We start from the raw sequence: 15,286 nt of genomic DNA on the forward strand, positions 1-15,286 counted from the left end.
TTCACTCTAAATTGTCTATGACTGGTCCTCAAATTCATTCATCCCGCGGAGCAGACAGTCCGATGTGATCCAAATCACAAAGTGTCCACAGTTCTTCCCGCATCCTCCAATCATTTGTGGCAGCTTTGGGGTACTTTGAAGACTGCCAGCAACTTCCAATTTGTTGACAAACCAGAGCAACGCTTACTCCAATCAGCAGATGTCCCTTTGTCATAATTCCCAATAAGTGGATATCTTCACGTCCTCCACTGAAAGGGTCGCCAGGCACGCGGCACTCCTTCTTCTCCCAAGAGTCCGTCGTGTGTCCAGCAACAACCGCTCCGTCACGACGAGCACGTTCCCCCAAACCCAAGAGCTTGTCAATTTCGTTGAGGCCAGTTAAATAGTTCCAATGTGTAGATTTGGAGAGCAGTGCAAAAAGAAGCAACAAGAAAGTTAAGACAAGACAAAGAAGCAAGCAGGAGAGGAAAGGGGAGCGTCCGCCCTCGATGAGTGCCAGTTAGAAAGGCCACAGTAAAGACATTGGCAGATCCTTGCATTGACATTTTAACCTTGATAGCAAATGATGTTTATTTCTGGTCTTGTCATCCTCGTCCGGACAGAGGGATGACATATTCTAAGCGAGCATCTTAATGCAGTACTGCAGTTCCTGGAGGAGGTCAGGTCAAAAATGAGGCACTTCTAACTTGGAGAAGCCAAACAGTCAGTTTTATATTCCTATCTCCTGTCTGTGTGTGTGTGTGTGTGTGTGTGTGTGTGTGTGTGTGTGTGTGTGTGTGTGTGTGTGTGTGTGTGTGTGTGTGTGTGTGTGTGTGCTAAGTCAGGAGAGCGCATCCTGGCCATAAAGGGGATGTTTGTGTGTAAGTGACTGGAAAGACAACAGATGCCAGTCGTATCTTAGATGCTGTCATTAGGCTCCACATGTAGTCTCTTCTCACGGATAGGACCATCACCTTTGCATACCAAGGTCCAATTTTATTGCCTTTTCTTCCGCGAGAACTAATCCAATCCACACACAAATGTCAGTACTAAAGGTTAATATGTGCCCAAACTGAAGTGCCACTATTTACTTAAACTTGGTGGTTCACTTTTTCCTAGATAGGGGGTCGGCACCCTAGTGGCTCTCTGGAGCTTTTTAAAAAAAATTATGAAAATGGAAAAGATGGTCTGCGATGAGGTGGCGACTTGTCCAGGGTGTACGCCGCCTTCCGCCCGATAAGCGGTAGAAAATGGATGGATGGATGGATAGATGGAAAAGATGGTGGAAAAAATAAAAATTTTGTTTGAATATTGTTCCTATAAGAGAGCAAACATGACACAAACCTTCCTAATTGTTAGAAATCCCACTTAAGTTTATATTAAACATGCTTCACTGATGAGAGGATTTGGTGAGCGCTGTTTTGTCCTACTAATTTCGGCGGTCCTTGAACGCACCGTAGTTTGTTTTACATGAACAACTTTCTCTGACGCTGCCACAGTAAGATGTGTTTTATGCCACTCCTTCTTTGTCTCATTTTGTCTAACAAATGTTTCATGCTGTGCGTGAATGCACAAAAGTAAACTTTGTTGATGTTATTGACTTGTGTGGAGTGCTATTCAGGCATGTTTGGTCACTGCATGACTGCAAGCTAATCAATGCTAACATGCTATTTAGGCTAGCTGTATGTACATATTGCATCATTATGACTCGTTTGTAGCTATATTTGAGCTAATTTCATTTCCTTATGTCCTCGGTGTATTTAATTTATATTTGCAAGTCTCATGACACATTATCTGTATGTAATATCGGCTGCATGTTTGATAGTTGTTTGTGTGACATGTCGTTATAGACAGCGCTTGAAGGATTTTTTATTTATTTATTTTTGGTCCAACATGGCTCTTTCAACATTTTGGGTTGCCGACCCCTGTACTAGATGAATATAAACATTCACCATATGCAAAACATAATATGAGTTAATTAATACACTTCACGAACATAAAACACTGGGGTCCAAACTTGTGATTTACTTAACGGAGGTGTTCCTCAAGGCAGCCCTTTAAGTCCTCTGCTTTTTGGCAGGAAACTTTTTTTTTTTGTAATGTGATTTATTTAACTAATATGTTGCTGTAACTTGTTTACTTCAGGTTCAGTCAGTGGTCAATCACTCAACTGTAGTTATACTAGTGGTGTTCCTCAAGGTTCCGTTTTAGGTCCTCTCTTTTTCATCAATTGGTCTATTAAACTGGTGGCCGCGAGTAGAGGACGTTTGTTTTCTGGAATATACAAAAATAATAATTGTGAAGGGAGAAGTCTTCTCCCCTGTATCCAATCAGAATTCAGCCAGCTTATGTTGCCGTGCTGTACGAAATCTGCCCGGGGCTTTCAGAATCAACAATGCGGGCGTCTGTGCACTTTAAGTGAACGGGCACATACAGTTGATAGATAATTGCAATGGCCAATCAGATCACGAGTTGTTGTCAGTAAGGCCTTTTTAGCTGGCCTCATGTTGAAAGTGACATTTACGTGTCCTGTGATTGGATACTCACCGGGACTGTTAGCGGATGAATTTGAGAACACATAGAGTTGATAGACAGTTGCGATAGCCAATCAGATCACAAGTTGTTGACAGTAGCCTATCTAGTAGGGCTGCTAATCTTTGGGTGTCCCACGATTCGATTCAATATCGATTCTTGGGGTCATGATTCGATTCAAAATCGATTTTTTTTTTCAACTCAACACGATTTTCGATTCAAAAACGATTTTTTTTCCCCGATTCAAAACGATTCTCTATTCATTCAATACATAGGATTTCAGCAGGATCTACCCCAGTCTGCTGACATGCAAGCAGAGTAGTAGATTTTTTTTTAAAGTTTTTATAATTGTAAAGGACAATGTTTTATCAACTGATTGCAATAATGCAAATTTGTTTTAACTATTAAATGAACCAAAATATGACTTATTTTATCTTTGTGAAAATATTGGACACAGTGTGTTGTCAAGCTTATGAGATGCGATGCAGGTGTAAGCCACTGTGACACTATTGTTCTTTTTTATTTTATTTATTTATTTATTTTTTATAAATATCTAATGATAATGTCAATGAGGGATCTGTAATCACTGCTATGTTGAAATTGTAACTAATATTGATACTGTTGTTGCTAATATTCATTTTTGTTTCACTACTTTTGGTTTGTTCTGTGTCGTGTTTGTGTCTCCTCTCAATTGCTCTGTTTATTGCAGTTGTGAGTGTTGCTGGGTCGGGTTTGGTTTTGGAATTGGATTGCATTGTTATGGTATTGCTGTGTATTGTTTTGTTGGATTGATTAATTTAAAAAAATGAAACTACTACAGTCAATTATTAAACAAGAACAAAAACAACATGAGAGCAACATGGGGCATCCTAAATAGCATCATTAAAAATGGTGCTAAGAAAGATTACCCCCAGTACTTTCTAGATGGAAATACAAAAAATGACAATATGAACCAAATAGCTGAACGTTTCAATGATTATTTTGTTAATATCGGAAAAAATCTGGATCAAATAATTCCAAATGCAGATGATGGGACAGTTGAGGCCTTGAGTGAGCTCATAGACAGAAATCCCAATTCCATGTTTCTTAAAAGCGTAACAAAAGAAGAAATAATCAAAATTGTAAAAAATTGTAAATCCAAGACCTCAACCGACTGTCATGGAATAGATATGGTAACGATAAAAAAGGTTATACAAGACATTTCAGAACCTCTGACATATATCACTAATGTATCATTTTTAACCGGCAAATTCCCTGACATAATGAAAATTGCAAAAGTCGTACCAATTTATAAGAATGGAGACGTACACCAGTTTACTAACTACAGACCAGTTTCATTACTTCCACAATTCTCCAAAATCATGGAAAAATTATTCAATAGTCGATTAGATTTATTTATTAACAAAAGTGGGACGCTTGTGGAGAACCAATATGGATTCCGAGCAAATATCTCAACATCAATAGCATTAACCAAAATAACAGAGGAAATTACCAATGCAATAGATGGTAAAGAATGTGCGGCCGCAGTATTCATGGACTTAACAAAAGCATTTGACACAATTAATCATGATATTTTAATACGAAAATTAGAACGATATGGCATCAGAGGTTTGGTATTGAATTGGGTAAGAAGTTATTTAACCAACAGGAAGCAATATGTGAAGATGGGTGAAAATATGTCAACACGGCTAGATATATCCTGTGGTGTACCCCAGGGATCAATACTGGGACCAAGATTGTTCGATCTTTATATAAACGACATTTGTAAGGTTACGAAGGACTTAAAGTTGGTTTTATTTGCGGACGACACAACTGCTTTCTGTTCAGGAGAGAGCACACAGAAGATAATACAAATAATAACAGAAGAAATGAACAAATTAAAAAGATGGTTTGACAAAAACAGACTATCTTTGAATCTCAGTAAAACTAAAATAATGCTATTTGGTAATAGTAGAAAAGAGCATCATACACAAATACAAATAGACGGAGTAGACATAGAAAGGGTAAAAGAAACTAGATTTTTGGGAGTATTAATAGATGATCAAATGAACTGGAAATCTCATATACAAAACATACAACATAAGGTGGCAAAAAACATTTCAATAATGAATAAAGCAAAATATGTCCTGGACCAAAAATCACTACATATTCTCTACTGCTCGCTGGTGTTACCATATCTGAGTTATTGTGCAGAAATATGGGGAAATAACTACAAATGTGCGCTACATTCGCTAACCGTGTTACAAAAAAGATCAGTTAGAATAATACATAATGTTGGATACAGAGAACATACAAACCCTTTATTTATTGAGTCAAAAATATTAAAGTTCGGTGATTTGGTAAAATTGCAAACAGCTAAAATGATGTACAAAGCAAACTATAACCTGCTACCAAAGAATGTACAACAATTCTTCTCAACTGAAGAGGAGAAATATAACCTTAGAGGAAAAAATAATCTAAAACATTTATATGCACGTACAACACTTAGAACTTTTAGCATATCACTATGTGGAATTAAATTATGGAATGGATTAAGTAAAGAAGTTCAACATTGTACTGATATGATCCAGTTTGAGAGGTTGTTCAAAATAATAGTGCTTACAGAGTACAAAGAAGAAGAATTATGAGAAATACTTTCAACCTTATTGAAAATAAGATATTCTTCATCTCAGTATGTTAATAATGACTGAATTAATTAATTACATATTACAAAACTGTTGTATACTAATTCATAGATGTTATTTTATTATATAAAAAGGTCAGTAAATGATTCTATATATTTGTAAACGCTCTGAAGTGGGAAAGGGGTAGGATTAAATAAGCTTTGCTTCTCCCTACTCCTTTTCAGGCATGATGTAAAATGAAATGATATGAAATTGTGTGATGTATTATGATGTAAGTGTGTTCATGTTCGAAATAAACTAAAGAAAGAAAATAAATTAAAAAATAAATGAATAAATACCGGTAAATAAAAAATAATACAAAAATTAAAAAAAAAAAAAAACGATTTTTGAAAAATGAGAATCGATACTGAATCGCACAACGTGAAAATCGCGATTTGAATTTGAATCGATTTTTTCCCACACCCCTACTATCTAGGTAGCCTGATGTTAACGAGACTGCGATTGGATGCTCACTTGTCATTCCAAAGTAAGTATCCAATCACAAGTTGCAACTTAGCAGGAAGTGTTGTCCCACAAGAAAGAGAACAAAACGTTGATTAGGTGGCAGATATATATTTGCAAGGCCATTTTCAAGGAGGATATTTAAAGAGAAACTATATTTTGTGAGATGATGTCGGCCAACCCCGGAAGCTAGCTCAGCTGTTCTGGCGATGAAATGGGGAATTGTTCGCCATTTCCCCTCGAATAAGCCGTCGACGAGGTGTACCACTGGCTTATACGGCGTTGAATGGGTGCAATCAATTGTGAGTTCAAATATTACATTTTTTCACATTTAATGTTTTTGTCACCGATTCTGTTCATAACTTTTATGGACAATTTCTAGGCGCAGTCAAGGCGTTGAGGGGATCCGGTTTGGTGGCTGCAGGATTAGGTCTCTGCTGTTTGCAGATGATGTGGTCCTGATGGCTTCATCTGGCCAGGATCTTCAGCTCTCACTGGATCGGTTTGCAGCTGAGTGTGAAGCGACTGGGATGAGAATCAGCACCTCCAAGTCCGAGTCCATGGTTCTCGCCCGGAAAAGGGTGGAGTGCCATCTCCGGGTTGGGGAGGAGATCTTGCCCCTAGTGGAGGAGTTCAAGTACCTCGGAGTCTTGTTCACGAGTGGAGGAAGAGTGGGTCGTGAGATCGACAGTCGGATCGGTGCGGCGTATTCAGTAATGCGGACGCTGTATCGAGCCGTTGGGGTGAAGAAGGAGCTGAGCCGGAAGGCAAAGCTCTCGATTTACCGGTCGATCTACGTTCCCATCCTCACCTATGGTCATGAGCTTTGGGTTATGACCGAAAGGACAAGATCACGGGTACAAGCGGCCCAAATGAGTTTCCTCCGCCGGGTGGCGGGTCTCTCCCTTAGAGATAGGGTGAGAAGCTCTGTCATCCGGGAGGAACTCAAAGTAAAGCCGCTGCTCCTCCACATAGAGAGGAGCCAGATGAGGTGGTTCGGGCATCTGGTCAGGATGCCACCCGAACGCCTCCCAAGGGAGGTGTTTAGGGCACGTCCGACCGGTAGGAGGCGACGGGGAAGACCCAGGACATGTTGGGAAGACTATGTCTCCCGGCTGGCCTGGGAACGCCTCGGGATCCCCCGGGAAGAGCTGGACGAAGTGGCTGGGGAGAGAGAAGTCTGGGTTTCTCTGCTTAGGCTGCTGCCCCCGCGACCGACCTCGGATAAGCGGAAGACGATGGATGGATGGATGGACGTTTAATGTTTTTTGCTATTTTAATTTTGACAGTACCACATAAGATATGTTTTAATTGCTGATGCGGGTTTATTGATTTTTAAATGCGCCAGTAGTGCATAAATGTGTTCTTGTATAGTATTTCTCCAGCAATGGTCATGTGGTGACATCATTGATGGTATTTTGAGAAGTAATCATTGAAGTTGGACATCACTGAAGGCCTAGGTGGGTAACGCACGGCCTGCCACTGCTGAACCTTTTAAGGTTGTCACGATGCGGCGGTCTATAGGGTGTCCACAACAATGATTCCACACACCCTCCGTGGACGTGAGTAAAGTTCAAAGTGTTCCAGGCAGCTTGTATACAAACACAGCGAGTGGCTACGACACGCACACGCACACAAACAGAGCCTGTTGTGTGCACACATAAGAGCTCTAAAGTTTTCTCCCTCTTGTCTGCTGGTGTGTGTGTGTTTTGTGCGAAAGTCGCTGGCCAGTCAAGAGAAGCATTGTCTGCAGCTGGTGCATCCCCCCTCCGACCCCTCTCTCTCTGCAGCTGTGAGGAAATCAAACTCTCCTCTTTTCCTCTCCTCTGGCTCCGTCACAACCTGCTGATGTCCTATGAGGTCATCGCTGGTGGGACCGGGCGACGACCCAGTGCCCGCTATAACGCTAACGTGACCACAAGTACCTTTTGTTATGTTGTTGGAGCACGCAAGAACAAAGGTACAACTCATCAAGTCCCAAAAGGAGTAGGAATGGTGCGTTCCATTTGTACGTCGGAAGTCAGAAGTTTCAACTGGAACAGTCCCCGAGGTCGGATTTCTTACTCGGAAAGTCGGAGAGTCCTCACCACCCCCGAGTTGGCTCTCAAAGATGGCTAAGAATAATAGCAGCTTCTGGGATATCCGTTATTCCTCTCAACCATTTTCACTGTACACATTGTCCCAACTTTGATCACTCTTAAAGGCAAACATATTTTTCTCTGGGCGTAATCTTCGAAGGGTCTTTTTGTCATCAATGTTCCTCTACCTGTAGTTTCCGTCATAGATTGTGAAACCCGTTATATCACACATGTCAAACCCAAGGCCCGGGGGCCAGAACCGGCCCTACACGTCATTTAATGTGGCCCGCCAAAGCCTGAGAATAATGTGGGTACTTCATCTTTTTTACTACATGTTTTCATTGTTTCCATTTTGACAGAAAAAAAAGTATGTCATACATTAATGTCATATGTTTTAAACTTTGATATACAAAACCCAAAACCAGTGAAGTTGGCACGTTGTGTAAATGGTAAATAAAAACAGAATACAATGATTTGCAAATCCCTTTCAACTTGTATTCAGTTGAATAGACTGCAGAGACAAAATACATAACGTTCAAACCACAAAACTTTGTTATTTTTTGCAAATATTAGCTCATTTGGAATTTGATGCCTGCGACATGTTCCGAAAAAGCTGGCACAAGTCGCAAAAAAGACTGAGAAAGTTGAAGAATGCTCATCAAACACTTATTTGAAACATCCCACAGGTGAACAGGGTAATTGGGAACAGGTGGGTGCCATGATTGGGTATAAAAGCAGCTTCCATGAAATGCTCAGTCATTCAAAAACAAGGATGTCAACAAATGCGTGAGGAAATGGTCGAACAGTTTAAGAACAACATTTCTCAACGAGCTATTGCATGGAATTTAGGGATTTCACCATCTACGGTCTGTAATATCATCAAAAGGTTCAGAGAATCTGGAGAAATCACTGCACGTAAGTGATGATATTACGGACCTTCGATCCCTCAGGCGGTACTGCATCAAAAAGCGACATCAGTGTGTAAAAGATGGCGGCTGTTTACCGTAGTTGCGAGACCTAAACTTTATGACAAGCTGCCACCATTTGTTTTTAAACCAGTTGCCCATGAAACATTCAAACCACGGGCGTCTCTCCTGCCCTTAAACGATGAGCACCGCTGGCGCTAAAGTTACCCGGCGGCCGCAGCCCGGCTACCACAGTTGTCGTCGGAGCCCGAGGCGGTGACCGTGTCCACGGTTCTAACCGCCGGTCTTAGACCACAGCCATGCAGAGCAGCTGGAACTGCGGCCTCCAGCGGTGCATGATGCCTACATGCACTGTTTGACCCTTTAAGTGGAGCAGTGGACGCAAAATATAACGTTTATGATCAAAGAGCTTTGCTTTCCTGTAACTTTCTTTAAACCGCGTAGGCAAAAATAGTAAAATGCACACAATAAAAACAAAGAAGCCTATTGCTATACTGTTAGTGAGGTCAGGGACAACTCTTCTACTCCTTAACTGCTGCACACAAAACGGGGATAATTTGTTCTACAACTATTATTTCTCTGACAGATACACCTCTATTGGGTGCTCGTAGCTCCAAAAGGTTCACAATGTCTTCTTATTAATATATCTATGCTCTCTCATACCCGGGATGCTCTCCTGTATTAACCCTTAAAGGGGAACATTATCACCAGACCTATGTAAGCGTCAATATATACCTTGATGTTGCAGAAAAAAGACCATACATTTTTTTAACCGATTTCCAAACTCTAAATGGGTGAATTTTGGCGAATCAAACGCCTTTCTATTATTCGCTCTCGGAGCGATGACGTCACGTTGTGACGTCACATCGGGAAGCAATCCGCCATTTTCTCACTTTCGTCGGTGTGTTGTCGGAGGGTGTAACAACACGAACAGGGACGGATTCAAGTTGCACCAGTGGCCCAAAGATGCAAAAGTGGCAAGAAATTGGACGAAATTTGTTCAAAATACGAGGCTGTGGGGAAAGCCGACGAAATGGTCAGTCGTTTGTTCCGCACACTTTACCGACGAAAGCTATGCTACGACAGAGATGGCAAGAATGAACCGAAGATGATCAAGAGAAGAATATCGACCCTAGCTTCCCTGGCCTGCTGACATCAACTCCAAAACTGGACAGATCAGCTTTCAGGAAAAGAGAGCGGATGAGGGTATGTCTACAGAATATATTAATTGATGAAAACTTTATTCATTACTTGCGGTTTTACGTAAATTATTATACATAAACTGTGTTTACCAATAATTTAGCTTGAAAACATTTTTTTCAATCATTCGAGTACACATCTTGTGTAATGCAGTATTTTGTGTCTATTCAGGTATGGTTAACCTGAGTGCTGAAATCGTGGAAAAATATATATATTCTTAGCACGCCTGAATTGGGCTGTCTGCACTCTCAAAGTGCATGTTGTTGCCAAATGTATTTCATATGCTGTAAACCTAGTTCATAGTTGTTAGTTTCCTTTAATGCCAAACAAACACATACCAATCGTTGGTTAGAAGGCGATCGCCGAATTCGTCCTCGCTTTCTTCCGTGTCGCTGGCTGTCGTGTCGTTTCCGTCGGTTTCGCTTGCATACGGTTCAAACTGATATGGCTCAATAGCTTCAGTTTCTTCTTCAATTTCGTTTTCTCTACCTGCCTCCACACTACAACCATCCGTTTCCATACCGGTACATGCGTAATCTGTTGAATCGCTTAAACCGCTGAAATCCGAGTCTGAATCCGAGCTAATGTCGCTATGTTGTGTATATAACGATGGTTAAAATCAGGCACTTTGAAGCTTTTTTTAGGGATATTGCGTGATGGGTAAAATTTTGAAAAAAACTTCGAAAAATAAAATAAGCCACTGGGAACTGATTTCTAATGGTTTTAACCTTTCTGAAATTGTGATAATGTTCCCCTTTAAGCAACCCGCGGCTCTCGAGCAGCGTGCAACTCTTTAGCTGGAGCTTTTTCAAAAATGAAAAAAAGATGGGGGGAAAAATATAATTGTTGTTTTAAAGCCCACTGTTTAATAGGTTTGTGTTTAATGCGTTCACTGATGACAGTATTTGTCCATCCCCGTTTTGTCCTACTAATTTCGGCGATCCTTGAACTCACCGTAGTTGGTTTACATGTACAACTTTCTCTGACGCTGCCACGGAAAGACGTGTTTTATGCCACTCCTTTGTCCCATTTTGTCCACCAAACGTTTCATGCTGTGCGTGAATGCACAAAGGTGAGCTTTGTTGATGTTACTGACTTGCGCGGAGTGCTAATAATCCATGCTAACATTCTATTTAGGCTAGCTGTATGTACATATTGCACCATCATGCCTCGTTTGTAGGGACCGTATTTTTCGGACTATAAGTCGCAGTTTTTGTCATAGTTTGGCTTATACTCGACTTATACTCAGGAGCGACTTATGTGTGAAATTATTAAGACATTACCGTAAAATATCAAATATTATTTAGCTCATTCACGTAAGAGTCTAGACGTATAAGATTTCATGGGATTTAGCAATTAGGAGTGACAGATTGTTTGGTAAACGTATAGCATGTTCTATATGTTATAGTTATTTGAATGACTCTTACCATAATATGTTACGTTAACATACCAGGCACGTTCTCAGTTGGTTATTTATGCCTCATATAACGTACACTTATTCAGCCTGTTGTTCACTATTCTTTATTCATTTTAAATTGCCTTTCAAATGTCTATTCTTGGTGTTGGCTTTTATCAAATAAATTTCCCCAAAAAATGTGACTTATACTCCAGTGCGATTTATATATGTTTTTTCCCTTCTTTATTATGCATTTTCGGCAGGTGCGACTTATACTCGTAAAATATACGGTCTATTTGAGTTCATTTACTTTCCTTTACTTATGTTCTCTGTGTATTTAATTTACAATTCCCGTTTCCATATGAGTTGGGAAATTATGTTAGATGTAAATATAAACGGAATACAATGATTTGTAAATCATTTTCAACCCATATTCTATTGAGTGCACTACAAAGACAAGATATTTGATGTTCAAACTCATAAACTTTATTTTTTTTTGCAAATAATAATTAACTTAGAATTTCATGGCTGCAACACGTGCCAAAGTAGTTGGGAAAGGGCATGTTCACCACTGTGTTACATGGCCTTTCCTTTTAACAACACCCAGTAAACGTCTGGGAACTGAAGAGACACATTTTTTAAGCTTCTCAGGTGGAATTCTTTCCCATTCTTGCTTGATGTACAGCTTAAGTTGTTCAACAGTCCGGGGGTCTCCGTTGTGGTATTTTAGGCTTCATAATACACCACACATTTTCAATGGGAGACAGGTGTGGACTACAGGCAGGCCAGTCTAGTACCCGCACTCTTTTACTATGAAGCCACTTTGATGTAACACGTGGCTTGGCATTGTCTTGCTGAAATAAGCAGGGGCGTCCATGGTAACGTTGCTTGGATGGCAACATATGTTGCTTCAAAACCTGTATGTACCTTTCAGCATTAATGGTGCCTTCACAGATGTGTAAGTTACCCATGCCTTGGGCACTAATACACCTCCATACCATCACAGATGCTGGCTTTTCAACTTTGCGCCTATAACAATCCGGATGGTTCTTTTCCTCTTTGGTCCGGAGGACACGACGTCCACAGTTTCCAAAAACAATTTGAAATGTGGACTCGTCAGACCACAGAACACTTTTCCACTTTGTATCAGTCCATCTTGGATGAGCTCAGGCCCAGCAAAACCGACGGCGTTTCTGGGTGTTGTTGATAAACGGTTTTCGCCTTGCATAGGAGAGTTTTAACTTGCACTTACAGATGTAGCGACCAACTGTAGTTACTGATAGTGGGTTTCTGAAGTGTTCCTGAGCCCATGTGGTGATATCCTTTACACACTGATGTCACTTGTTGATGCAGTACAGCCTGAGTGATCGAAGTTCAGGGGCTTAGCTGCTTACGTGCAGTGATTTCTCCAGATTCTCTGAACCCTTTGATGATATTACGGACCGTATATATGGTGAAATCCCTAAATTCCTTGCAATAGCTGGTTGAGAAAGGTTTTTCTTAAACTGTTCAACAATTTGCTCACGCATTTGTTGACAAAGTGGTGACCCTTGTTCCATTTTTATTTGTGAATGACTGAGTATTTCATGGAATCTACTTTTATACCCAATCATGGCACCCACCTGTTCCCAATTTGCCTGTTCACCTGTGGGATGTTCCAAATAAGTGTTTGATGAGCATTCCTCATCTTTATCAGTATTTATTGCCACCTTTCCCAACTTATTTGTCACGTGTTGCTGGCATCAAATTCTAAAGTTAATGATTATTTGCAAAAAAAAAAAACGTTTATCAGTTTGAACATCAAATATGTTGTCTTTGTAGCATTTTCAACTGAATATGGGTTGAAAATGATTTGCAAATCATTGTATTCCGTTTATATTTACATCTAACACAATTTCCCAACTCATATGGTTTGTATATTTGCATGTCTCGTGACACATTGTCCGTATGTAAAATTGGCTGCATTTCTGATTGTGTGCCATGTTGTTCCAGACCACAGCAAACGTTACCATGATGTTCCAGACCACAGCAAACGTTACACAGCTTGCAAAGATTGTACTAAATCCATTAGATGAAGACAGCCTGTCCTTTCCTTTAATTTGGACACACATCTATACCTTTGGCAGTTTTAAGCCAGTAATTTCCAGGAGTTATCTCACCCTCTGAGACACTTACTTAATGTGTTGCCTTCCTTATAAAACGTACATAAGGCTTTTAACTTTTTGCGGCTCCGGACATATTTGTTTGTTGTATTTTTGGTCCAATATGGCTCTTTCAACATGTTGGGTTGTCGACCCCTGCCTTTAGCGATGGGAGGCTTTGGGGTATGCCTGGTGGGCCACACCTGTAAGAACAGCTAATAGGCAACACGTCACAGTGATCAGGTGACCTTTTTTGAAGAAGATTGCCGATAACAGTCGAAACATGTCAGGTAGAAATCCCATCCATTGTATGGAAAATAATGTCCGACTAGAAGAAAGTCTTTAAGATGCTGTTAGTATATCCTTAATATCAGATTGAATTGAAATTTCTCTCACAGCTCTACAAAACACATCATGTAATTTGGTGCACACAAACACATTTGTCAAACTTTAATGACGTGGGAGGCCACATCATTCTCAAGTGGCCTAACACATCATTCTCATGTGGTCTGCCAAATCATTCTCATGTGGCCTAACACATCATTCTCATGTGGCCCACCCTGTCAATTTATGTGGTCCGCCACCCCCATTTTACTGTGGCCTGTCACTCCATTTTAATAGGACTTGTACTATAATTTTAATGTGGCACGACACATAATTCAAATGTGTCCCGCCATGTAATTTTATGTGCACTTTCTGGCTATTTTTATTTTTCTATCATTCATTCATTCTTTCACAAATGTTTGTAGAAGCAGTCTCCATGCCTAAGTGCTTGATTTTATACACCTGTGGGTGTATAAAGTGATTAGGACACCTGATTCTGATCATTTGGATGGGTGGCCTAATACTTTTGGCAATATAGTGTATCTGCTTGTCATTTTGACCTAACGTTTCAAAGAGATGCCACCCGATCGCCTCCCTAGGGAGGTGTTTAGGGCACGCCCGACCGGTAGGAGGCCACGGGGAAGACCCAGGACACGTTGGGAAGACTATGTCTCCCGGCTGGCCTGGGAACGCCTCGGGATCCCCCGGGAAGAGCTGGACGAAGTGGCTGGGGAGAGGGAAGTCTGGGCTTCCCTGCTTAGGCTGCTGCCCCCGCGACCCGATCTCGGATAAGCGGAAGAAGATGGATGTGTAAATAATAAAAAATGGCTGCCATTGCAAATTGTGTACTACGGCTATAATACGTTCATGTTAATATATATTAACTGTTACATGTGGCCCTCTGAAGGCAGTCATAATTGCGACGTGGCCCTCAGTAAAAATGAGTTAGGCACCCTTATTGTGCACTTAAGATGTGACTTTAAGGTTTTACTACTTACGTATAAAATACTACACGGTCTAGCTCCGTCCTATCTTGTCGATTGCATTGTACCATATGTCCCGGCAAGAAATCTGCGTTCAAAGAACTCCGGCTTATTAGTGATTCCCAGAGCCCAAAAAAAGTCTGCGGGCTATAGAGCGTTTTCTATTCGGGCTCCAGTACTATGGAATGCCCTCCCGGTAACAATTAGAGATGCTACCTCAGTAGAAGCATTTAAGTCCCATCTTAAAACTCATTTGTATACTCTAGCCTTTAAATAGCCCCCCTGTTAGACCAGTTGATCTGCCGTTTCTTTTCTTTTCTCCTCTGCTCCCCTTTTCCTTGAGGGGGGGGGGGGCACAGGTCCGGTGGCCATGGATGAAGTGCTGGCTGTCCAGAGTCGGGACCCGGGGTGGACCGCTCGCCTGTGCATCGGCTGGGAACATCTCTACGCTGCTGACCCGACCCGACTCGACATCCATTGCTTTCGGTCTCCCCTAGAGGGGGGGGGGGGGGTACCCACATATGCGGTCCTCTCCAAGGTTTCTCATAGTCATTCACATCGACGTCCCACAGGGGTGAGTTTTCCTTGCCCGTATGTGGGCT

This window comes from Nerophis lumbriciformis, linkage group LG03, assembly GCF_033978685.3.
Source record: "Nerophis lumbriciformis linkage group LG03, RoL_Nlum_v2.1, whole genome shotgun sequence".
NCBI lineage: Eukaryota > Metazoa > Chordata > Actinopteri > Syngnathiformes > Syngnathidae > Nerophis > Nerophis lumbriciformis.